The sequence below is a fragment of the Podarcis liolepis genome (assembly GCF_965112155.1).
Source record: "Podarcis liolepis genome assembly, chromosome: 15".
NCBI classification, from domain to species: Eukaryota; Metazoa; Chordata; class Lepidosauria; order Squamata; family Lacertidae; genus Podarcis; species Podarcis liolepis.
In genome coordinates this window covers 16,206,929-16,231,682 of record NC_139566.1, presented here as the reverse complement: position 1 = coordinate 16,231,682, position 24,754 = coordinate 16,206,929, and the positions used below count along the sequence as shown (strand labels likewise).

The 24,754-nt window shown below is 49.3% G+C and overlaps 1 protein-coding gene and 1 long non-coding RNA gene across 26 annotated transcripts in view; one reads left to right on the top strand and one right to left on the bottom strand.

Moving 5' to 3' along the window:
• Positions 1-24,754, top strand: part of LOC310694692 — a 196,616-nt gene that overhangs the window by 64,267 nt on the left and 107,595 nt on the right. The window contains exon 1 of one of the 2 annotated variants that reach the window (XR_014519793.1): positions 24,383-24,412. The exons of the other annotated variant lie outside the window; for it this stretch is intronic. This is a non-coding gene — a long non-coding RNA (uncharacterized lncRNA). Of the gene's footprint in view, positions 1-24,382; positions 24,413-24,754 lie in introns of those variants that run through there. 2 annotated transcript variants of the gene reach the window in all.
• NRXN2 (neurexin 2) overlaps positions 1-24,754 on the bottom strand; it is a 351,610-nt gene that overhangs the window by 316,474 nt on the left and 10,382 nt on the right. For 11 of the 24 annotated variants that reach the window (XM_083477870.1, XM_083477875.1, XM_083477900.1 and 8 more), the window contains exon 1: positions 13,745-13,761. The exons of 1 other annotated variant lie outside the window; for it this stretch is intronic. The gene's annotated coding sequence lies outside the window, so the exon portion shown is untranslated. Of the gene's footprint in view, positions 1-13,744; positions 14,430-24,754 lie in introns of those variants that run through there. 12 more of the 24 variants (XM_083477883.1, XM_083477887.1, XM_083477885.1 and 9 more) reach the window with 5 other exon arrangements.

The following is a 24,754-nucleotide window of genomic DNA, read 5'->3' as shown; positions in this document are numbered from 1 at the left end:
CAAACATTAAGGAACAGAAGAGAAGCATCAACAAAAACACCCGTAAGAAGAGAAAGAAGACTGGAGAAGAGAGGGAGAGGGGACCAGGTGGGGGAGCTCAACTCTATTATTTGTAGGATGCCTTCTGACCCAACTGGCATGAGTGGCAGGGTTGCAGAGGTAGTGGTGCTCAGTCCTGCCCTGCTGCCACCTGCCTGGCCAGGGTTAGGATTGCTTCTGCCTGAGGAAGAGTGGATGGGTCACATCCTGCCCTTACTGCAAATGCATGCAATAGAGGAAGTCTCCATCCATTGAGAGCCTGCCATTCCATGCATCAGGAGGTCCCAGGGTCTGGTCAGTGCCTGGATGGGTGGTGGCCAATGGGAGCCCTCCCTCAAAAACCACCTTGGGTTCCATCATTGGAGAAAAGTGGGATATAACATCAGAAGCATAAAATAAGACCAACAGGACAAGCAGAAGCATCAGTGTATTTTGAGCTGTGGCAACATATATTCAGGCAATCGTGATTTTCTAACCAATCTCCTATTGAAAGAACAAACACTGCCTTGGGTTGGAGAGATGGTGGGAGACAGATGATGGCAGAGGACACGGATGCCACGCTCAGCGGGCAAACGTGGCGTTCTCAGCAATGCCCAAAGAACCCTCTTCTCCACTGGGAGCCTGCCCGTGTGTGGAGATGCAAGAATGCAGAATTCTGGAGCCCTTGGGACAAAGATGGGCACCCCTCTGCTGCTTCAATGCCTCCAGGCAGGAATGTGCCCTCCCTCCCAAGGGATTCTGTTCCGCAACTCTCAACCCTGAGAACCTCTCCTCATGTTCAGCTGAAATCTGCTTCCCTGCAGCTCCCACCCACTGGAGCAACAGAGACTGAGTCTGCTCTGTCTACTGTATGACGGACAGTCCTTCAGATATTTGAAGAACACAGCTGTGAACCGGATATCATAAGGAGAGGCTGCTGGATCAGGCCAACCAGATACCCCCCACGGGAAACTTGCAAGCAGGACCTGAGCAGAAGAGCTCCAATAGTGTTCATCAAAGCCATGGAAGATTCGGGTGGAAGATGTTCCGCTAGAAGTTCAGCAGAAGAGTCTACCGCTCCTGGACTGATACATTTATAGACATTTTAAATTTCTTCATAGGAGCCGGTACAGGAATGTGTATGGATACTATGTAAAGATATATTTATTAGATATTATCCTTCCTTCTTCATGTTTTTGAATTCAGCAGAGTGCATCCCTTTGTAGTTTAAAAGCGAAGCTTAGATAGGCAGCTTAGCAGGTCTGCTTCCATGTCCAAAGACAAGAGCTTTGCAGATCCCTCTGCCCATGGAAGCAACCACACAGCTTCCTCCTGGAATAGTCTACAGTTCATATGTGCCTTTGCCCAAGTGTTGCCTGTTCTCACGAACACAAACTCCCCTTCCGTGGCACTGAGCTGCGACCACATTATGCCCGACTCTGAAGATTGTCATCGTAAACTGACGCTCCAACAGAAAGTGATGTCCAGCCTTTTGCGCATCCCAGTGGGCATCCCAGCTGGTGAGGGCACCCCAGTCCCATTGGGCACTGGTGTTGGCTGGCCCCCTGGAATAGACTGGCTAGATTTGGCCTCCAAGGGAGAAGGAGAGAAAGGGGCCAAAGCTCAGTGGTGCAGCATCCGTTCTGCATGCAGAAGGTCTCAGGTTCAGCCCCTGTCAACATCTCTTGGTAGGGCTAGGAAGGACCTCATCTGAGACCCCAGAGAGCTGCTGCCACTGGGTTGCTGGTTCCGCTGTCAAATCATTCTTACCCGCAAGAGTGTTCTCCTGCTGTTCAGCTGAAATCTTCCCTTCTGTAACTCAAGCCGGCAAGGCCTCATCCTGCCTTCTGAAGCAGCCTTGGCCCTTAGAAGCCCTCCATTGATCTGAAGAGGGCTATCGTGTCCTTCCTCAGGCTTCTCCAGTTCTTTCGATCTCTCCTTGGATGACTTCTTTTCCAGCCCTCTGAGCACCATATTTGTGGTGCTCCTCTGAACCCTTTTCCAACCTGGCCTCCCTCGTAGGGAGATAGGATTGGGGAGAGGCTGTTGGGACCCAGGGGATACCGGTCAGCAAGGCAGCAGGACTGCAGACACCTCCCTACTGAACTGGATAGAGGCAGGTTCAGTTCAAGCCACCCAGGAGCAAGGAACATGCTTTAGCAATCTCCTGGAGTTTCCAGCTCTGGCCCTGCAGAGAGATGCTTTGGGGACTCAAAAGAGGAATCTATTTCCCCCGCCCCCACTTGGAGGTGGTGTTGTCACAGGGAGCTATTCTTGTCAGGACATTCTTCCACTGTGGGTTGGACATTCTCTCTGATAATTTGGTAGAAATGCTTAGGAAAGAGAATCGCGGTGCCCATTTCTTTCCCATGGTGCACTGCTTCCCTTGTTCCTAAGAGTTTTAGATATTTCTGCTGCTGCCTGATTAAACTGAAGAGCTTCGCTAAGTGTCAAGGGGGGTGGAGAGATCCAATTTAAACAGACATCTTTAGTTAGACTCAGCTGCAACACTCACCTTTTCCTCTGCTAATAGTTCTCTCTTCCGTCTCCATCTCTCTCTCTCTCTCTCTCTCTGAAGCCTAAGTTTTTATATTTTATGCAAACCACTTAGAGGTTTTGATGAGTCAGCGGTGTACAAATTCTGCTAAATAAATGTATTAATTAAATGAGCTGCAGCAGGTGGGGAGTTCTGCAATGGGGAGGGCTGCTGCCTCCCTGTCTGGCTTTGGGGCTTACTGGGGGCTGACTTGTGGGTGGCTGACTCTGGGGGGAAAGGCAGTGGGCTTGGTGGGCCTTTGGTCTGGTCCCGCAGAGCTTTGCTGTGTTCTTTAAAGGGCTACATCCACCCCACAATAGCCTCTGGCGACTGAGTGGGGACCAGAAGAGGGTGTGGGATTGGGACCGGGTGGGAGGGCTCTTGGTCTGAGGTGTGGGGTTCTGCCAGCCAGCTGCCGGGTCTGTCCACCAACTTCATCTAAGTCAGTGGTTCCCAAATGTTTGGGGGCCACCGCCCCCTTGGTTCCACCAACTCATCCCCAGTGCTCTCTACCCTATAGAAAACATTCTTCATAACAGCAGTTTGCACAACCCACTAAGGAAGATAATAGCACAATAAAATTCAAAACAGTAACAATTAATGGCACATTTACTCAAAATCCAATTAAAACCCTGTAGTTTAATAAATTAAATGAAACTGAGGCAAAATTGATGTCAGTTTTTCCAAGTCGGATAGTCATTCCCACCTCCAGCACCACCCCTCGCCACCCACTTGCCTCTTCTAGGTAATTCCACTGACCCCCCGGGGGGGGGGTTGTACCACCCACTTTGGGAACCACTGCTCTAAGCCATTGTGGACTTTTATATTTTATGATATGCTGCTCCTGCTTTCACAGCCGTAGAGCAAAAAGAGAAGCTGCACCAGGCTTGCTTCTCACTCCCACCCAGCTATTAAAGAGAAAAGGCACTCTGTACGTGCGCAAGGGAATTATTTTCCCATATTACTACTTCAGCTCTTGCTGGCAGTGTTCAAAATTAGCCAGGCACATTTTCCACCTGGCTATTGGCCACTTGCGACCAAGTGAAGATGCCCAGGCGCCAGGATGGTGCCTGACGTCTCCACCATCTGGAGGTGCATGCCTGGGGATCATTGGATCTGGACCGTTTTCACACACTAATACCCCATCCTGTAGAATTCTATCAGTTGTACTTTATCTGCACAATCAGAATAAATTCCAGAAACCAAAATGCCTTTTCTGTGCAGCCTGAGCAGGAAGTAGTAGTGGTAGTATTAGTAATATTAGTAGTAATTATTTTATTAATTATACTCCATCTGGCTGGGTTCCCCTCACCACTCTGAGCGGCTTACAGCATATATAAAGGTAAAGGGACCCCTGACCACTAGGTCCAGTCGTGACCGACTCTGGGGTTGCGGCGCTCATCTCGCTTTATTGGCCAAGGGAGCCGGCGTACAGCTTCAGGGTCATGTGGCCAGCATGACTAAGCTGCTTCTGGCAAACCAGAGCAGCGCACAGAAACGCTGTTTACCTTCCCGCCAGAGTGGTACCTATTTATCTACTTGCACTTTGATGTGCTTTCGAACTGCTAGGTTGGCAGGAGCAGGGACTGAGCAACGGGAGCTCACCCCGTCATGGGGACCGACCTTCTGATCAGCAAGTCCTAGGCTCTGTGGTTTAACCCACAGCGCCACCCGCGTCCCACAGCATATATAAAACATAGCAAAACATCAAACTTCCAATAATAATAATTGTGAAGAATAATTTTACACTGTGAACGGTCTGTGTCACCATTACGAAAAAGAGGTCAGAATAGGCCAATACGTATGTGAACTGTCCCTAGATCAAGTGATTTTTATTCTTTAAGTTCTCAAAGCTCTTGACCTGTCATCTGAACTAGCCAGGTGTTTAGCTGATAACCAATCACAGCCCATCAATCCTTTGAAAAATTAAGACTTTGGAGCCATCTTGCCCCAAAATGGCAGCTAGACGTTCTGTTTTGGTGACTCTAACCCTGGTTTAGGGAGCTGTTTGGCACCTGGCTGATATATCTGAGTTTCTAACACTGATTTCAGGGCTGAGGTCCCTTTGCAGGGCCTCCCCACAACCTTTTGGCTCCCTCTTCCAAAATGTGTTGGCCACACAGGCGGGCGCTGGCCCATCTCCCTCCCTCCCTCCTTCCTACGCGAACACCCACCTCTCTTTCCCTTTGCTTTGCTGTGGTCTGTTCTCAATAATTCAAGCAGAAGTCTGTTCCGATTAGATCTGAGCTTGTCCTGACGGGATCGGGGATAAATAAAATATCGCCTGTTATTACCCGCCAACAGAAGCACGAGGGGGGTGGGGGTTGGAGAGATAATAATAAGGAAAGGGAAGCAGTTTTAATAAAATGCTCCCGAGCTACGTGGGCAGCGGAAGTTGCTCCACACCCAAACAAGATTGCTGCGCTCCAAGGGACTGTCGCCTGCCAGCCTTGGACAGGCACTCTCCTGGGCTCTCCTTTGTTGAATCTGGCAGGGCGATAAGGAAAGCAAGGTGCAGAAGTCACAGCTTTGTCGTTGCACCCCTAATGCTGCCCCAGTCACAGCCAGAGAGAGTGGGGCTGGGGGGTGGGAATGGTCAGCAGGCTTGGGGGGTTCTTGGTGGCTGCTCCAGAAGAAGGTTACTCCTTTACACCAGAGAGAAATGAAGGAGTCTAATGCGGACAGCCACTGGCCCAAGAGAAATATGCCAGGGCTCTGCATGTAACCGTCTGCACTCCATCTTATTAATTAAATTCATATCATACCCCTCCTCCGAAAGGAGTCCAGGCCAGCAAACAACAAGTGCTAAAGGAATAAATAGCTTGGTCAGAAAAGCATGAGACTCTTAATCTCAGGGTTGTGGGTTCGAGCCCCACGTTAGGCTAAAAGATTCCTGCATTGCAGGGGGTTGAACCAGGTGACCCTCTTGGGCCCTTTCAAATCTAGGATTCTATGATTCTATTCTATGCAAGAAACAAATCCCAGTACAGTGGTACCTTGGTTCTTGAACAGCTTAGTTGTCGAACAGATCGGCTCCCGAACGCCGCAAACCCGGAAGTAAATGTTCCGGTTTGCAAATGTTTTTCGGAAGCCAGACATCCAACGCAGCTTCCGCTTCAGTGCAGGAAGCTCAAGCAGCCAATCGGAAGCCATGCCTTGGTTTTTGAACACTTTTGGGAGTCAAACGGACTCCTGGAACTGATTGTTCAAGAACCAAGGTGCTATTGTACCGCTGCAGACTGAGACAAAGATCTCCACTCAAAAGGCTCACTGGAAGAGGAAGGTCTCCAGGAGATGCCAAAAAGACAACAGAGAGAGTGCTTGTTTAATATTCTAGGGGAGGGCACTCCAGAGGGCAGAGGGGCTACCACACTAAAGGCCCAATTCCTACATCGTATGGAAAGGATGTCCTGATAAGTTAGTATCTGCAAAAGGGCCTCAGCTGGAGAGCATATAAAGGGGTGGGATGATCTTTCAGATCTCCTGGTCCCAAGCTGGGTAGGGCTTCATATACCAGTACCAGAAACTTGACCTGAGCCCAGGTGCTCAACAGCTTCCACCTTTCTACTTATTTTGATTCCTTTATTTAATTGTTTATTTAGTTGTTAAATTCATTGTTCACACAATGCCAGAGTGAGGAACAACTTCAGACTACAAGCCATGTCCTAAAGGACCGCGTCAGCCAAGGAAGAAACGCCACTTTCGCCAAATGCTTCAGGGTGAAGATTCATGCTGGGAGCTGGAATTCTGCCCTCCCTGCTGTGGGTGCTGCTTTCTGCCGCCCCTGCGAGGTGGGAGGGGGGCCCTTCCAGAATTTGGGGGCCACGTGTGCAGGTTGAACCCAGCTGCGTTGTTCTCAGAGTAGTCTCACTGACATCAGGGGAGCTATGTCAGCCATGCCTACTAACTGCAACGGGTCTATAATAGAGTAGAATTAATGTTGACCAAACCCCCAAGTTTGGTGGACGAGTCAGTACCGAAATCAGCTAACATCCAAGTCAGCATAAAATATCAAGTAAAGGTTTAGGGGTACTCTCATTTTGACTCAAGAAAATCACCATTTTATAGCTCCAATCAGGAAAAATAAAAACAGCAAATACAATGAAACTGACCAATCACCATGCTAGATTCCAACTCCTACTTCACACATTAAATGCTCGCTTCCGTCTGAGATTTAGGAAGCACCGTGACACGAAACGAGGCTGCCATCGGGGGTTACAACGGAAATGACGATTCACCGTGCTAGAGAAGAAACTAAAAAAAAATCAGTTTCTTCTCCCATTAGATTCACAAAATGTTTAGGGATATGCGTACCCCCAGAAAAAAAGCACTGATCAAAACTATCCTCACCTAGCAGAGTGGAGGGGTGTGTGGAAACGGACCTCCCACTGGAAAGAGCCACGTAAGTGAGGCACAGACTCTCATATGCCTGAATTTGCTCGTGCAACATCCCAGAGGTTTCCTACAAGGACTCTGAAGGTCACGAGGTTACTCAGCTGCTCCCAGGAAGTCCAGACTTCCCTTCATGCTCCCCGCAAAAAAAACTGCTTCTGCCGCCAACAGAGTTCTAGAGATCAGGGGGGTCTCTCCTTTGATTGACGTGGCTGCCTTTTTATCTGCGCAGGCTCAACAGGAGGGACACCACCCCCACCTCTCTCCCTCTTACTGCTGCTGCTGCCTCTGGGTGCAAAAGTGCAGGAAGACTCTCTGTGCCACAGACTGCCCACTTCCTAGGGCAGGGGTCATCAACCTAAGGCCCATGGGCTGGAAGTGGCCCGCGGAGGTCATTTGACCGGCCCACGAGCCGCCCCCAAACCGAGCCACCCACTCACACGCTGCGCTAAAGCGCTAAAGCATTAAAGCGCTAAAGTGGCGCAGCATGGCGTAGGAACTTGCTTCTGCGGTGCCGAAAATCACATCTGCGCAGACACCGAAAATCACAGGGCGCACGCACAGACACTGAAAATTGCGCACACACCCGCAATCTGGCCCACAGAAGTATCTCCACGGGACCGATCCAGCCCAGGCAAGATAAACCTTGCTGACCTAGGGCATAAGTTAGCATTTGGTCAGAGGCCATCAGTGGGATACACCCACTGGCAAAGCTCCCAAATCCTGCTTATCAACATTGGAACGCTCATTTTTTTGGGTCGTGAGCTCTCGGGAGAGCAAGCTGACTTCCACCAAAGCGCCAGACCAAAAAAAGAGGACATTCTGGGATCCAATCAGAAGCCCAAATGGCTTCTGTAATTCTGGGGTGTCCTGCTCAAATCAGGGGTGTGAAATCCGGCAGAGCAATCTTTCCCCCCTGCCATCACCACCACCCCACTTGGCAGGGGACTATGGGTGGCAAAAGGCAGGGGAGCTGGGAAGCGAGTGCCTTCTGCCAGGCACCCTCCAATTGTCCAGGAAAAGCCAGGCCTGTCTACTCTGTCTGGCAGTTGCTCTCCTTCACCCGACAGAGAAGGCTCTTCCCCATCATCTGATCTCTAAACTGTAGACACCAGCCAATATTGTTTGCAAACAAAGCAGGCCCTCTACTAACTAAGCCAGCTGTGGGGAACCTTTGACCTTCTGGATGTGGCTGAACTACAACTTCTGCCATGAGCCCTGGCCATTGGCCACGTTGCCAGGGGTACAGGGAGTTGTAGTTCCTCACGTCTGGAACTTCCTCCCTCCGTGCTCTTTCAGTGCTTGCATTTAGGAGGGCATTTTAAACTTTGCTCTTTCTCCTTAGGATCATAGACTTGGAAGGGGCCTTCTTTAGCCAGTCCTTTGAACATTAATGGCACTCGCTCTCTGCACCACCGTAGGAGCAGAGGCTCCACAGCGCCATCCCTTGGGGGAAAGGGGAGCTGCACCCAGAAGGAATCAGGTGACCCAGGGAACCAATAAGGGCACTCCTGGCCTTATACAGTGGTACCTCAGGTTAAGAACTTAATTCATTCCGGAGGTCTGTACTTAACCTGAAACTGTTCTTAACCTGAAGCACCACTTTAGCTAATGGGGCTTCCTGCTGCTGCTGCGCCGCCAGAGCACGATTTCTGTTCTCATCCTGAAGCAAAGTTCTCAACACAAGGTAATATTTCTGGGTTAGCGGAGTCTGTAACCTGAAGCATATGTAACCCGAAGCGTATGTAACCCGAGGTACCACTGTATAAGATACACACACTCTCTCTCTCAGGGCTCAGTTCCCTAGCCTGAGCTGCTCTTCTATGAGCAAATATGCTGTCTCGCCCAGCTCCTTTTGGCCTTTGGTTTGCTCCATGGACGTCTGCAGGCCCACGGCTTCCCCACAACTTTCTACCCTTGCCTCCTCTCTCGTAAGGGGAAGCAGCTCATTGAGAATCCAGGCACTGCTACTGCCCTGCACGGCTGCAATTGTGCCTCACTTGGCACTTTTGTCAGCCTCAAATTTATCTGCCATGTTACTGCTCAGCCGTTTCATTTGCTTGCTGAAACCCCCCTTTTTTTGGAGGGTGGGGGCTGGCTCTTTGGCAGATTTTGCTACCTTGGATGGCTTTGCATCCTCGGCACATTTTGTACCCTCAGGCTGCATTCGTACGGAGCATTCTTATTTTTTTTAAGCAAGGAAATGTGGCAACTTTTTGCCATTAACTGTTTTGCTTCCATCTTCTCTGCATTTGTGTGTGTGTGTGTGTGTGTGTGTGTGTGGTTAATATAACAAGCTTGGCCAACCTGGACCGCAATTCACATCTGCCCTTGCAGGCAGCACGTCCGTACAATGCTGGGTCTGGTGGTGAGAGCACAGCCATGTTGGCTGCAAGGGCTGATGGGAGTTGCATCCCATAACATCTGGAGGGCACCAGGTGGAGGGAAGGAAGGGGGTGTGGCTGCCTGCGTGTGCATTGGGGGCGTGCGCACAGTTCAGTACTGAATCTCACCTGCAGGTGTTTGCACCTGTTGTTGCAAGCAGCAGAAGTGTTTGGCTCGCATTGGGAAAGGGTTCTAGTTTTCTTTCTCAGGGATCCCCTGCCTCTCCCATTTTGCACACTGCTGCCCCTGCTGCTTCCTGGGTTTCTCTTTGCTTTGCCTCCGGGCCTTCCCAGAAGCCTTTGCAACAGAGGAGGACAAAGGACACGGCTTTCCAGAAGGGTATTTTCTGGGCAACTCTCTGTCCCGGAAGATGGAAGGAGGCGTATCTCGAACTCAGAACCACCCTCACTGTCCCAGGGGAGGGAGAGGCAGTGCAAAGGTCCCAGCACTAGTTCAGCACCCAGGCAAATCTAGCCTCAGTTCTGGCAGTGAACCAGTGGCACCTTGGCCGGAGACCAGGGTAGTTTTGTCCTGGCCCCCAAATCTCCTGCCGGATCTCGTGGCCTTGAAACTCCCCTCCCTTTGCCAGCCTGTTTCAAGTGCAGAGGCTGCAGTGGAGGCTGGCTCCATTTGGACTGAAGACTCCGTCTGATCTCCGCCTGCCCTAACCTGCCTGGCTCTGCCTGGCCTTAGCGCTGGCTCCATGGGCTGTTTGGGTTTCCTGCCTTCTGCCCTAGCAGTCACAATGGGCCCCAGCCACCCCGGAGGGGCTGGTCTGGGCAGGATTGCCAAGCATGTAAAATCCCCAGTGCTTTCCTCTGGCAGGATGCTAGGCAATCCTAGGCTGCATCAACAAAAGTCTAGTGTCTAGATGAAAGGAAGTCATAGCAACACACTATTCTGCCTCGGTGAGACCCCACCTGGAGTCCTGTGTCCAGTTCCGGACACCACAGTTTAAGAAGGATATTGGCAAGCTGGAAGGTGTGCAGAGGAGGGAGACCAAGATGATAAAAGGTCTGGAAACCAAGCCTTACCAAGAACAGTTAAGGGAGTTGGGTATTGTCAGAGCTGCTTGAAGATCCTAGCTCACAGAGGATCACGCTAGCCAGCGATCATTAAGTAAAAGTCTTTATTGAGTTACAGTTTCCATTCTCACGCTGCTGCGCGCAACTCTACGTCTAGTAGCTAGATCGGCGAAGCTCCGTCTGAGTCTCCGCCCCGTGTGCACCAACTTAATATCCTAGCCCGGCTCCACCTTTTCCGCCTGACTGTCCTCCTCTGGGTCCCTCTACCCCCCGGGGTCTCTTCCTTCCGGGATTCTTCTGACGCTGACCCCCCGGACCCTCCTGTCTCCTTGCGCCGGGCTTTAGGACCTGGCTCCCTTTCCGGGCTGCTTACTGCGCCACCTTCCTCTGCATTTGAACTTGGCGCGCGCGCCCAACCTTGAACTTTCCGCTTAACCGTTTCTTCGCTCCCCGATGGAGGTGTGGCCACTCCTGACTCGTGCCCTCCCTCCTGTGGTGAGCTGCCAGCGCTTGCCCCCTGGCTCCTTTCCTCTTCCCTGCTCTCTGGCAGTGACGCTGGTCCCGATTTCCAACTGCTCTCCTCTGAGTCCCCTCTGGCTCTATCTTCCTGGGGTGCCCCCCTAGACTCCCCCCTTGCCCTGGCCACTGGTGCTCCTTTCTGTGAATCCTCTGATTCACTGGAAAGACTCGGAGATCTCGGGTCGTCGTCATCACTCATCTTTTCTTCTGCCTCCTCCCCTTCGCTCTCTGTTTCCTCTCTTGCCCTTGCCTCTGCTCCTAAACCCCTGACAGGTATGTTTAACCTAGAGAAGACTGAGAGGTGACACAAAAGCCATCTTAAAATACGTGAAGGGCTGTCACATGAAAGATGGAGCTGGTTTTGTGGTGCCCCAGAGGGGAGGACCCAAACCAATGGATTCAAATTTCAAGAAAGGAGATTCTGTCTAAACATAAGGAAGAACTTCCTGGTGGTAAGAGCTGCTCAGTTGTGAAAAAGACTCTCTCAGGAGGTGGCAGACTCTCCTTTGTTGCGGGTTATCAAGCACAGCTTGGATGGCCACCAGTCAGGGACTCTTCTGTTGAGATTCCTGCACTGCAAGGGGTTGGACTAGATGACCCTTGAGGGTCCCTGTCCAACTCTACAGTTCTATGATTCTAGGACTGTGAGGTGTGATTCAAGCACAGGGCCTGTGTGCCACTCACTTGCCTCCAGTTGCTCAGAGGAAACGACAACTAATCCAGAATGCGGCAGCTAGACTGGTGACAGGGAGCGGCCGCCGAAACCACATAACTCCGGTCTTGAAAGATCTACATTGGCTCCCAGTACGTTTCCGAGCACAATTCAAAGTGTTGGTGCTGACCTTTAAAGCCCTAAATAGCCTCAGTCCAGTATACCTGAAGGAGCGTCTCCACCTCCATCGTTCTGCCCGGACACTGAGGTCCAGCACTGAGGGCCTTCTGGCGGTTCCCTCACTGCGAGAAGCCAAGTTACAGGGAACCAGGCAGAGGGCCTTCTCGGTGGTGGTGCCCGCCCTGTGGAACGCCTTCCCATCAGATGTCAAAGAGAAAAACAACTACCAGACTTTTAGAAGACATCTGAAGGCAGCCCGGTTTAGGGAAGCTTTGAATGTTTAACAGACCACTGTATTTTAATACTTGGAAGCCGCCGAGGGTGGCTGGGGAGACCCAGAAAGATGGGTGGGGTATAAATAATAAATTAATTATTATTATTATTATTATTATTATTATTATTATTATTATTATTGGCACATGACTGTTTTATTTACCTTTGTCCATAGGCCCATTACCACCACCTCTGCACAGTCTTCTGAGTGCCTAGTAATGCTGCTGCAATAAGCCAAACGATAGAAGGGAACATGCAAGGTGTAGGGGGAGGATGATGTCCTCACTTCCCCAGTGGCTTAATGCCAATGCGCCCTCCTTTGAGGAGGCAGGAAGGCTGCAACCCTTCAGTCCTGCCTGTAGGGGCATGGGGTAGGATAGTGCTTTTCTGTCAAGTGGCCCACATGTCAGGCCCAAAGCAGGGGGCCATAGAGCCCCCCTGCCGTGTGCAGAACTGTGCAGAACAGAACAATTCTAATAACCCACTGAAGCATTAATGAATATTTAAGGGAAGTGCTTCTGAATTGCCTTCGCAAGGAGCCACAAGGCAATCGAAAGGCATCACAAACAGCAACGCCAATTTAGAAAACACCAAGGAAAACAGAAGAAAACCAGAGAGGAGGATTTTAAAAACTGTCAAAAGCCAAATTGTCATTGTGAGGGCAGTTCCCTGCTCACTTGTGCAGCTTCTTCAAATAAAACATTTGACACACACACAGTGCATTTTTCTTTAAAAAAAATTAATTAAATAAATTTAGTACTCTATTTTTCCTACTCATATTGAAATACTGCCCCTCAATGAGGCCAAACTTAGATTCACAAAATGTTTAGGGGTGTGCGTCCCCCCAGAAAAAAAGCACTGCACATACATATGTCATTATATTGTTATGCCACTTCAAAGAGCTTGGGGCTCACCCCTTTTTGCCTTCACAACACCCCTGTCAGGTAAGCTAGAAGGAGAGGTAGCTCCGGCTCATGTCACCCGGGCTCTCCAGCCCTAGTCTGACACCCTCATCTTGATGCCTGGGGCACCTTTGGCCAGGGATGACAGGCCTCTTGGGCCAGGAGCATCTGTGGAGAACACAGACACACACACACCCCACCCCGCCACAATCATTCTCCAGGCCTGCCCTAGCCTGCTGCCTGCCCTGTCACACAAGCTCTGTGTTTTATCCGCTCACTTCCTATCATCATAAATGGGGCAGAGGAGAATCCATGCCGGCTGGCTGGCCAGGGAGGTGGGGTTGCGGGGCGGCGGCGGGGGGGGGGGGCAAAGATTCTGCTGGGCTTCTCTGCAATTTGCGTACGGATCCCGTCCAACCTCGGTGACCAAACTGCTGTTTCATTTTATCAATTTGCTCCCGACGCTGCTCCTCCTGACATTATTTGAGACAGCTCTGCAGATTTATCAGCTGAAATTAATGGCTCGGGGGTGCGGGAGGGGGGCGAGGATGAGCGTGGTTGAAACTTCTCCTGCATGCTGTGCCCTTGAAGAAGCCATTGGACTCTTTTGCAGGTCAACGCACCCCCAAGGTTGGAAGAAGAAGAGGACGAAGACCCCAAGGGCAGAATCCACCACCCCCCGCCTAAAAAAACACACAACCCCCACAGACACCCTCTATGGGGATCAAAACCCTGTAGGAATCAAATTCTCTGCTCACGGATTCAAATTCATGCCGACCTCTGCTGTCGAAATGGACATTTAGGCTGCAGTCAATGGCATGTCTCCCTGGAAGCAAGCCTCATTAAAGGCAGTGGGACTTACTCGTGAGCAAACATGTACAGGATCCTTGCAGGGATGGCTTCTGTAAATCCGGGAATGTCCCTGGAAAATAGGGACACTTGGAGGGTGTCTTGGGGGGGGTATATTTTTGCACCTTGCTAGGACCCCCAGATGTTCCTTGCCTGAATCCCAGATGATATTCCACGGAAGGAGGAAGAGGCAGATCAAAACGAAGTGGACTGGTTCGGATTCAACAGCCTTCCAGGCCAAAGGAAAGGGAGGAAGCTGGCCCCTCCTCCTCCATCGGGATGAAGCGATGTCCTTTGCCCTGGCTCTGGTGTGGGCCATTAAGGAGCCATCAAAAGCCAATGTGAAAAAGGGAGTTTAGAAATATCTCACCACCACCACCAAAAAAAAAGGAAGGGGGGGTGGAGGTCATTCAAGCGCCTAATGGCCCAGCAATCTGGAGACCCCCTGGGTGGAGAAGCACAAAGCAGAAAGCTTTGCTATAATCTTTCCCGGAGCAAGTAAGTGCCTGAGGAAGCCTTTGAGTGCCTGAAAAGGCAGGGAGAGAATTGTGAAAGCTCTAAAGTTTGGAAGCTGCTGCCGCCGCCGCCGCCTTCACAAGCCAGAGGAGGCTCCGCTTTTGTTGCTGTGCTGGAGACACGACTGTCGTGATAACAAGGAGGAGAGCAAGGAAGAGAAGCAGCAGCAGCAGCCGCCCACATCTCTCTGCCACATCTCAGCCGCCCACATCTTTCTGCCTCTGCAATATATATTCTTGCTCCCTGTGCCCACCACTCCTGGATTTCCAAAGCTTTGTTTACTCCAGTGCGCGTTTGGAGTTGGCTTGAAAGGCTGGGGCTCTTCCCAAGGAACAGGAAATCAGAAGCCTTGCAGCTCCTTTCGAAACCAGGAAGCGTTTCTGGGGTTCAGGCCTGACTGCAAAACACCCTCCTCTGGGACCCGGAAGCTGCTAGAAACCCTGGTCCGGCTTCAGTCTGATACCCAGTGTTACGGAAATTACGGGGGGGGGAGCACATCTTTAAAGTTGTTAAATGTTACAAATATTATGCCTGAATGTATCCTTTCAACTTGACAGCTCAGGGAAGTTACCTAGCTTTAAAAATAATATAAAATCAACTCCTTTGCCAGTTTCCTCGGTTCCAAAGCTATTTTGCCCTTGAGAAAAGGACTCCAGGAAGTGTCCAGAGGTGACAATTGCTGAGCTGATTGTTGGTTGGCCAAGGAAAGCCTAATCCCATCACCAAACTTGCCAAGGGGCCAGACCTGCAAAGTTCTATTGTACTTTGGGTGGTGGGACTTCAGAGGTGTTTGTCTGTGCTAATCTTATACCTGGGTCTTGAGCCCTGACATGTCTGCTTATGTTAATCTTGAACCAAGGACTTGTCTGGACATGTTAGTCAAGGTTGAACTAGTGTAACCCCGGTGTACCCCTCCCCTTTTGTGACATGTCGGTGATGTAAAGATGATGTATCAATGATGCTGTGGGAACTGTATCCTGGGATGTGGTGGGAAGTTTTAAAAGTTCTTGTCACTGCATTCTCAGGGTTCAAACTTCTTTGAACCTGTTGCACAATAAACTTTGGTCTACAGCTATTTGCTCCGGTTGGTGGCTGGACTCCTTCCTTTATTCCGCAGGGACCCGCGGGCGAGCTGGGTGAATGAGCAGCCTCGCACCTAGATTTTTCCGTAACACCAGACAGAGAGAGTGCGGTTGTAGATGGCAAGGGGAAAACGCTCAGCACTTTCTCAGGGACACTGTTATTTGCCTGCATAGCCCGGGACCATTTTTACGTACTGTGGCACTAACAAAAATGGCACATTTTTCTTGTAAACCGCTTTGCAGGTTGGTTTGTTTCTTGTTTTACAATCAAGCAGGCAGCAGCGTGCACGAGCCTGCAGGCGCCTGAGCCATCGCGTCACTTCCAGGAGAGATGCATGGCTTTGGCTCCCGCACACTGCAGGCCCTGCAGTAAGTGCTGCCCCCAACAGTGTGGCACCTAGTGTGTCCCCGCCCCCCTTAGCTACGCCTCTGCAAGCAGGATATAAATTATATGAAATGAATACGAAATAAATAAATACAGCATGCATACCCTCCAACATTTCTCTGATGAAAATAGGGATGTCCTATTCCACAACAACAATACAAAAAAATATTACTTATACCCAACCCATCCAGCTGGGTTGTCCCAGCCACTCTAGGTAGCTTCCAACATACATAAGAAACATAAGAAAACTATACAGAGCTGCCTTTAGAAGTCTTCCAAAGGTTGTAAGGTTGCTTATCTCCTTGGCTCAGGAGGTCACATAATTCCATACCCTCCAATATTTCGCTGGTGAAAACCGGAATGTCCTAAGGAGAAGCAGGACATTTCAGCATCAAATCAGAAACCGGGACAGCTGTAAATCCAGGACTATCCCTGGAAAATAGGGACACTTGGGAGGGTCTGCAGTGGCTGCAATCAAAACAAAATGAGGCACCATGGAGTTCAATCCATGCTTCTCTTGCCAAGATCAAATTCGATGTCAATGTGTATGGCTTTGGATCAACTGCATCCCTTCTTATTAAAAACAAAAAAGGCAGAAAAGTTACTAGTCCACATGACAGCAAACAAGGACTAAAAAAACATGAAGGCTAGTGCCCACTTCTGCAAATTATTCTGTCCTGAAAAGACCCCTCTGCAGAAAATGGGGAGGCTTGCCTAATGATAATTGGATTGATCAAAGCACCATGGAGTTTTACTCTAGATAGCCAAAGTTATTTAATAAAGGGGGAGGGAAGTCATTACTAAATGTCATTATAAAACAAGCAGCACCCAGTATGAACAACAGTAATAAAACATAAAGCAGACACAAACTTTCAGGCGCACCAGGAATTTAGATATGCAGAGCTCAGGTGAAATTCGAAGAACATCACATAAATTCCACTCAAGGCACTTTTCAAAGGTGGGGGTGGCAGCTTTGGAGCAATATTTGAGGAAGATAATCCTATCAGGACCAGGAGACTCTCCTCCAAGACAATCCTGCTGTGCCCATTCCCCTCACCTCCCTCTCTCTCCTGCTGCTCTTAAACAGCTGGGTTGAGGGTGCTGATGCCTGAAACATGCGCTTAGAGGGACAGCCAAAGCAAAGGTGCATCGCACAACCAAAGAGGCACCCTCAGGATCTTTTGCAATTGGGACGGCAGCTGCCCAGACATAATTTAAATAAAGTAAATCAATCAATCAATCAATCAATCAATCAATCTATGACAAACTTGGGAGTCTTCGGTGAGGTATTGATCAAAAGCTTTTTGAAAGTCTGAGTACACAATGTCAGCCAGATCCCCTCTTTCTATAGGCTTGTTTACACTCTCAAAAAACTCAACTTGCTCTTGCAGAAGCCATGCTGGTTCTGCTTCAGCAAGGCTTGTTCTTCTACATGCTTGGTTATCTTAACTATGAGAACCCTTCCTGTCAATTTCTCATCAAGCTAATCTCCCCTGGATCCCTTTTTAAAAATTAGTACAGTGGTGCCTCGCAAGACGAAAATAATCCATTCCGCGAGTCTCTTCGTCTAGCGGTTTTTTCGTCTTGCGAAGCAACCCTATTAGCGGCTTAGCGGATTAGCACTATTAGCGGTTTAGCAGATTAGCGGCTATTAAAGGCTTAGCGGCTTAGCGGCTAAAAGGCTATTAGTGGCTTAGCGGCTTAGAAAAAGGGGGGGAGCGGGGAAAAATCAGAACACTCACAAGATGTTTTCATCTTGCGAAGCAAGCCCATAGGGAAATTCGTCTTGCGAAGCAGCTCAAAAATGGAAAACCCTTTCGTCTAGCGGGTTTTCCATCTTGCGAGGCATTCGTTTTGCGGGGCACCACTGTACTACACTGGCTACTTTCCAGTCCTCAAGCACAGACGCTGACCTTAGGGACATTTTTGTTAGAAGATCAGCAAAGAGATCTGTCCCATCCCTTCTGCTGTGGTGCAAAGAGCCCGACCAACTTCTCTGCCATCTCTTCCTCCTCCTTTAGCACACCTTTGACTCCTTTGTCATCCAAAGGTCCAATCATCTCTCTAGCCAGTCTCCTGCTCCTGCTACTAACAAATTTAAATAAAAAAGGTAAAGGACCCCTGACTGTTAGGTCCAGTTGCAAACGACTCTGGGTTGCGGTGCTCATCTCGCTTTACTGGCCGAGGGAGCTGGCATACAGTCATGTGGCCAGCATGACTAGGCCACTCAGCACACAAAAATGTCATTTACCTTCCCACCGGAGTGGTACCTATTTATCTACTTGCACTTCATGCTTTCAAACTGCTAGGTTGGCAGGAGCAGGGACCGAGCAACGGGAGCAAGCCCTAGGCTCTGTGGTTTAACCCACAGCGCCACCCACACATTTAAATAGTTCTCCTCAAATTCTTTTTTAAAGTATCCAAGCCAAATTTGGCCAAGCCAAATACTTCAGAGGAAATCAAAGCCAAACACTGGAAGGTGGCTGGGGCAACCCAGTCAGATAAGCAGGGTACAAATAATAGAAGTGTTGCTGTTGTAATTCCACAAGAACAACAGCCAGAAGGTCCACACCATACATTTAAAGTGACTCCCGCCCAAGTATCCTGTTGTTTTCCCATCCGATTCCCAGCACCCTTAACAAACTACAGTTCCCAGAATTCTTTGGAGGGTGTCAGGCGCTTTGAATGTGTGTTAGGTGTTGGTGTGGATGTGCAACTTCCGCTCGCTTCACACCTGTTCTCCACCAGCCTCAATTGCTCACCCACACCGGCTCATTCACTACATTACTCTGCATTCCACACAAACTCAGCCACGCTTCCAACCAGCTGATTGTCCCAGCCAGGCGCTGCTTGGTCACAATTGGAGGGGTCTTTATGGGTGTCCAATAGGGACGCAGGTGGCGCTGTGGGTTAAACCATAGAGCCTAGGACTTGGCGATCAGAAGGTCGGCAGTTCGAATCCCCACGACGGAGTGAGCTCCCGTTGCTCGGTCCCTGCTCCTGCCAACCTAGCAGTTCGAAAGCACGTCAAAGTGCAAGTAGATAAGTAGGTACCGCTCCGGTGGGAAGGTAAACGGCGTTTCCGTGCCCTGTTCTGGTTCGCCAGAAGCAGCTTAGTCCTGCTGGCCACATGACCCGGAAGCTGTACGCCGGCTCCCTTGGCCGATAAAGCGAGATGAGCGCATAACCCACCTGCTCTCAGCAGCCAGAAACACCATAACCAGACACTGGAGAGACCTGTCAGGAGTAAGCATGGACCAATGGTACCAAATAGTATGGGAAACAGCCCTACTAGAAAAATTAACTAATAAACTGAAACTGACACGGGGACAAACAGAAGAAGACACCTTCACCCCGGTATGGCTCCCCTTTATCACACACACAGCCCAACAGGACATTGACAATAATCCACCAACAGCATACAAATCAATATGGCTAACCTGATCCAAAACACCCACCCACCTCACTCACACACGAAAACAAAGATCACCACAGCCAACCACAAGCAAACAATCACACCCTAGGCCAACCTCAACCTCTCTCACCACCAAAGGAACACAAGTGAACAACACAAACAACGCTGACACCAAACTCTACACACATTAAACATAATAGAAACACCGCCACCCGACCCCACCCCCATCCATCTTCCCTCTCTCCACCCCCCCTTTTCTTCTCTCTTTCTTTTTTCTTCTCCCCCTAATGCCTCAATAAATGAAATGGATTTGTAAAAATGTTACATGAAAAAAACAAAGCAAAAACGAGGCACTACACTTCTGTAAAACAAGAAAATCCTTAATAAAATATTTTTTTTAAAAAAGTGAGATGAGCGCCGCAACCCCAGAGTCGGTCACGACTGGACCTAATGGTCAGGGGTCCCTTTACCTTTTACTATGGGTGTCCAGCTTTGCTCTCAAGCTCTTTGGAAGAGAAGTCCCACTTGCAGGCAAAGGCATCTCACCATCTTTGAATGCAAAGCTCCCGAGCTCTTTCATTGTGGAAGTCCTTTCAGAACACTTGGGGTTTTTACAAGGCTATTTGGCCATCCAGCACAGTGGCTTTCAAAACTCCCCTGCCCCTGCCCAACGTCCACCGTGGGAGCCTCAGTGGACTACTTGATAAACTTTAAAATGTGCTGCCCCCCCCCCATAGCACTATATGGATTATTGGTTTGGGGGTTGTGGGTGGGTTTTCTCTTTTCCCACTGCTTGAATTATGCTTTTTTATCTGCAGTCACCTGCTCTGGGCCCTTCTGTTGAAAAGAGAGCCAGGAAGACAATAAATCACAATGGCGATAAGTGTACTGTCAAATGAGCATAATATTTTTTCCATACTGCATTAAATGAGAAGAAAACTAAAACAGCCTGCTCGTCAAAGCCAGCACCGCATTGAGAAAATCACTTTCTTTAGTCCAGAGAAAAGGCCTTTTAGTGGGTAAGTTTTCAGAGGAGGAATTGTAGATTGTACCAGGGCTGTGTGATACAAAAGCCACAGGCTGAGGACAGAACCTTCCCAACCTGTTTGATAATCCAACCCTGATGAAAACAGTCTCAGTTTCCATTGTTAGGAAAACAGATCAAACAAACATGAGGCCAAGCACGGATATTATTTAGTCTTCCACTGCCTTCCACCAGACCACATGAATGGAGCTCGGGGGCCACCGGTGGTCCATCATGCTTGGTGTTATAAGAATTTTAAGGTGTATATATATATATGGTATATATATATATGGTAAATGTTCATAACAGCACATATAAACCACATGTCTGAAACCCCACAGTGAAAGTCCTGAAACCATTTTGTTCCTCCCAAATTGACCTCAAATATTTCTCTGCAAGGTCAAGGAAAATGGAAAAGCCTCCCCATTCTCTTTTTGTTAACACCATTAACAGGTGACCTGCCAGACAGGAGATAAACAACGCACTCAGATTTCTGTTGTAGACCACCTTTTCTATGATATAGGTATGATGTATCTGGGGGTGGTCTTGGCCTACACCCCTTCTGAGATGTATTTATGATGTTTCTGGGGGTGGTCTTGGACTCCAGGGCGGGCTGTATACGGGCTCTTGGATTCCCCATAAGGGAAGAAGGGCAGATTTTGTTTACAACATTGGTCATAAGAGCAGAAAGAGACTTCTGGATCAGGCCAAAGGGGGCCCATCGAGGCCAGCATCCGATTCTCACAGTAGCCAACTGGATGCTCCAATGGGAAACTCGCATGCAGGATCCAAGCACAAGGGCATTCGCCCCTCCTGTGGCCTCCAGCAACTGGAATTCAGAAGCATTGCTGCCTCCAACTGTTTGAAAAATGTCTCTAGTCCACTCTGACTGAGAGCAGCTAGCCAGTGTCCTTCCTAATGGAAGATGACAGGGATCTTCTGCATGCACTCCATGCGCAAGAAGAGCATAGCTGCACTAGCTCTGTACTTAGGAGGCAGACCATAGCTCAGTGATAGAGCATCATACTCTCCAACATTTCTCTGATGCATATAAAGGTAAAGGGACCCCAACCATTAGGTCCAGTCGTGGCCGACTCTGGGGTTGCGGCGCTCATCTCGCTTTACTGGCCGAGGGAGCGGCGTACAGCTTCTGGGTCATGTGGCCAGCATGACTAAGCCGCTTCTGGTGAACCAGAGCAGCGCACAGAAACGCCATTTACCTTCCTGCCGGAGCGGTACCTATTTATCTACTTGCACTTTGATGTGCTTTTGAACTGCTAGGTTGGCAGGAGCAGGGACTGAGCAATGGGAGCTCACCCTGTTGTGGGGATTCGAACCACTGACATTCTGATCGGCAAGTCCTAGGCTCTGTGGATAATAAAACAGTGAGCATTTAAAAACTTCCCTATAAAGGGCTACCTTCAGGTGTCTTCTAAAGGTTGTAGAGTTACTTATCTCCTTGGCTCGGGGTTGCAAAACTCCACACCCTCCAATATTTATCCAATGAAAATTCTAAGGAAAAGCAGGACATTCTGGGATCAAATCAGAAACCAGGATTGTGTCTGTAAATCTGGGACTGTCCCTGGAAAAATGGCACACTTGGAGAGCCTGGAGCATCCACTCTGCATGCAGAAGGGTCAGTTCTTGGCACTTTCTCTAGGTAGGGCTGGGAGAGACCTCCCCACCTGAGACCCCCAGTCAGTGCAGACAATACTGAGGTCGATGGACCAAGGATTTGACAGCTTCCTATGCACTGAGATCTGCCTCACTCTGCTGCCCTGAAATGACATTCAAAATCTGCCCCTGAGGCTGCCACTCGACTTAATCAGGCAGCTGGCGGGTTGGGGAGTTGTCTCAATCGAGAGCCTCTTCTTTTACAGTAAGAACTGGCCCCCACCAGTCTGTGCACACAGCAGCCAGAGCCGACAAAACCCAGATCCCTGTCTGTTCCCACACCCCACACACTGCAGAGAAGGACAGCAGAGCCTCTGCTCCTGGCAGGACTACAAGGTGGGTCAAAATTCAACAGGTATGGCCTTTTCAAGTAGGAAAACTCCATGGGGGTGGGAAGAAACGCCTCTTTGAATTTCTGCCTGTAAACATATATCATCTTAGAATCATAGAATTGTAGAGTTGGATGAGGCCACAAGGGTCATCTAGTCCAACCCCCTGCAATGCAGGAATCTTTTGCCCAACATGAGACTCAAACCCACAATCCTGAGATTTAAGAGTCTCATGTTCTACCGACTGATGATTTATTTCTCCAATTTGTAGGCCACCCTTCACCCCATCAGTGTGATGCCAAGATATTATTGTTTCCAACAATAAGCACATATACAAAATTAATACATAAAATATAACAGTTATTAATAACAGCCCAATTAATAAAAAAAGGCAATAGAATAACAGCATGAAATCAATAAAGCTGAAGTGGTTGCACATTTCCCCTTTTCAAACGCCTACTCATTTGAAATTTGAGTGAGCCACAGAGTTTGAGCCCCACCGGCTCCTGTTTTTCCAAAAAGGCAGCCCTGATTTTGTTGGGTACATTGGCATCAGAGGAAAGTGAGCCAGGGATATGTACTTGGAACAACCTAGCAAGGGAGCCCCGCACCCAACCCTGCTCCATGTGCCATAGGGGAGCTCCAGCTGAGGCAGCATCTCAGCCCCACTGATGGACACAGCAAGTGAGTTCAGCAGCCGAGTGAGTTCAACAGCAGGGCCAGGAAGCCAGGACAGACTGCTCTTCCCTTCCCCTCTTTGTTCTAACACGTAGGTAAACTAATCTGATGAATTACAGATAATAGATATGCAGGTAGATCGCCAGCAGAGGTGGGGAGGGTTTCCAGTGTATTGCACAGAACACGTACAGCTATCTGCCTGCTGGACAGAATTTATGGCTGGCTGGGTGTGCCCCGTTGCAATGAGCTATTGGCCCTTGGGGGATGTGCGTGTTTCTTTGGGGCCAAGGTGGCTGACCTGCAGCAGCTGGGAGACAAGAGGTTGATGATGGGGACATGATCTCTGTTTTCTGCTCCCCAGACGAGAGAGTGTGCTTGGAGAAGGAGGGTCTCAGGGGAAAAGAGGGGTTCAGGCTGCGGAAGAGGGAATTGCTCCCTTAGAAGAAATACATTCCTTCAGGAATGAGCAGTTATCCTCCAGGTCACAGGGAAAATCTAGTGGTGGGTGATTCAATCATAGAGAGAGAGATAAGATGGGTGTGTTATGGCCACAAGGTGCCTTGCTTGCTTGGTGCAAAAGTTACAGGTGTTGCCTGTCACCTAAGTAGCCTGGAAGTTAGTCCTGGGGAGGAGTCAGTGGTTGTGGTGCATGTTGGCATCAATGACAGGGGGAAATGTAGTCGCAAGGTTCTGGAAGCCAAAGTTAGGTAGGATGCTGAAAGCCAGGACCTCCTAGATGGGTTTCTCTGAAATGCTGCCGGTTCCACATGCATGTCCAGGCAGGTAGATGCAGCTCTGTGTTCTCAATGCATGCATGAGGCCATGGTGTCAGGCAGAGGAGTTTGGATTTGTCAGGCACTAGGGAACATTCTGGGGCAAACTGGTCCTGTACAAAAGGGATGGGCTCTACTTGAACTGGGATGGAACTAGACCAGGGGTCTGCAACCCACGGCTCCGGAGCCGCATGTGGCTCTTTTACACCTTTGCTGCGGCTCCAGGGCGGATACTAGCATGGGGAGGAGGCGCATTGTGCGCCCCGACACTCCCCACTGTGGTGGGCGCTGTACTGGCTGTGACATCACTTTCCCGCCCACCCGCTACATTGTAAGGGGCATGTACGCTGGTCACTGCATTGAAAGGGGGCATGTACGCTGGTCACTGTTTTGAAGGGGAGTACCTACCAAAAAGGTAACTTGTTGATTTAACGTTTATTTCTATGAGGAGTAATTCTAAGGGGTCAAACAAAGAAATAATTAAAAAGTGACAAAAAAGTTATTTTTATAATGACGAGTTTTGCGGCTCCCAGGTTTTTTTTTCTTCGGAAACGGGTCCAAGTGGCTCTTTTTGTCTTAAAGGTTGCAGACCCCTGAACTAGACTGTTGGAGCTTAATATACAAAGGTGGCAGAGAAGCTTTCAAAACATGGATAGGCAAACTAAGGCCCGAGGGCTGGATCCGGCCCAATCACCTTCTAAATCTGGCCTGCGGATGGTCTGGGAATCAACATGTTTTTACATGAGTAGAATGTGTCCTTTTATTTAAAATGCACCTCTGGGTTATTTGTGGGGCATAGGAATTTGTTCATTTTTATTTTTATTTGCAAAATATAGTCTGCCCTGCCCCCCAAGGTTTGAGGGACAGTGGACTGGCCCCCTGCTGAAAAAGTTTGCTGACCCTTGTTTTAAAATGATTGACAGGGGGAAGCCAACAGGAGATGAGGATGGTCCAGCTGGGAACAAATCTCCCCCTGGTCCCTGCCTGGCTGGAAAAAAAAGATGAAAATTTAAGCGGTGAAATTTAAGCCTTGAGCTAGGTGTTGTGAGTGCAGGGACTCAGACTAACAATTTAGAGAAGCCAAAACATTGCAGGCCAAAGCACAAGTGCCACTTGAAAACAGAGATGGTACCCAAGTGTTTATACG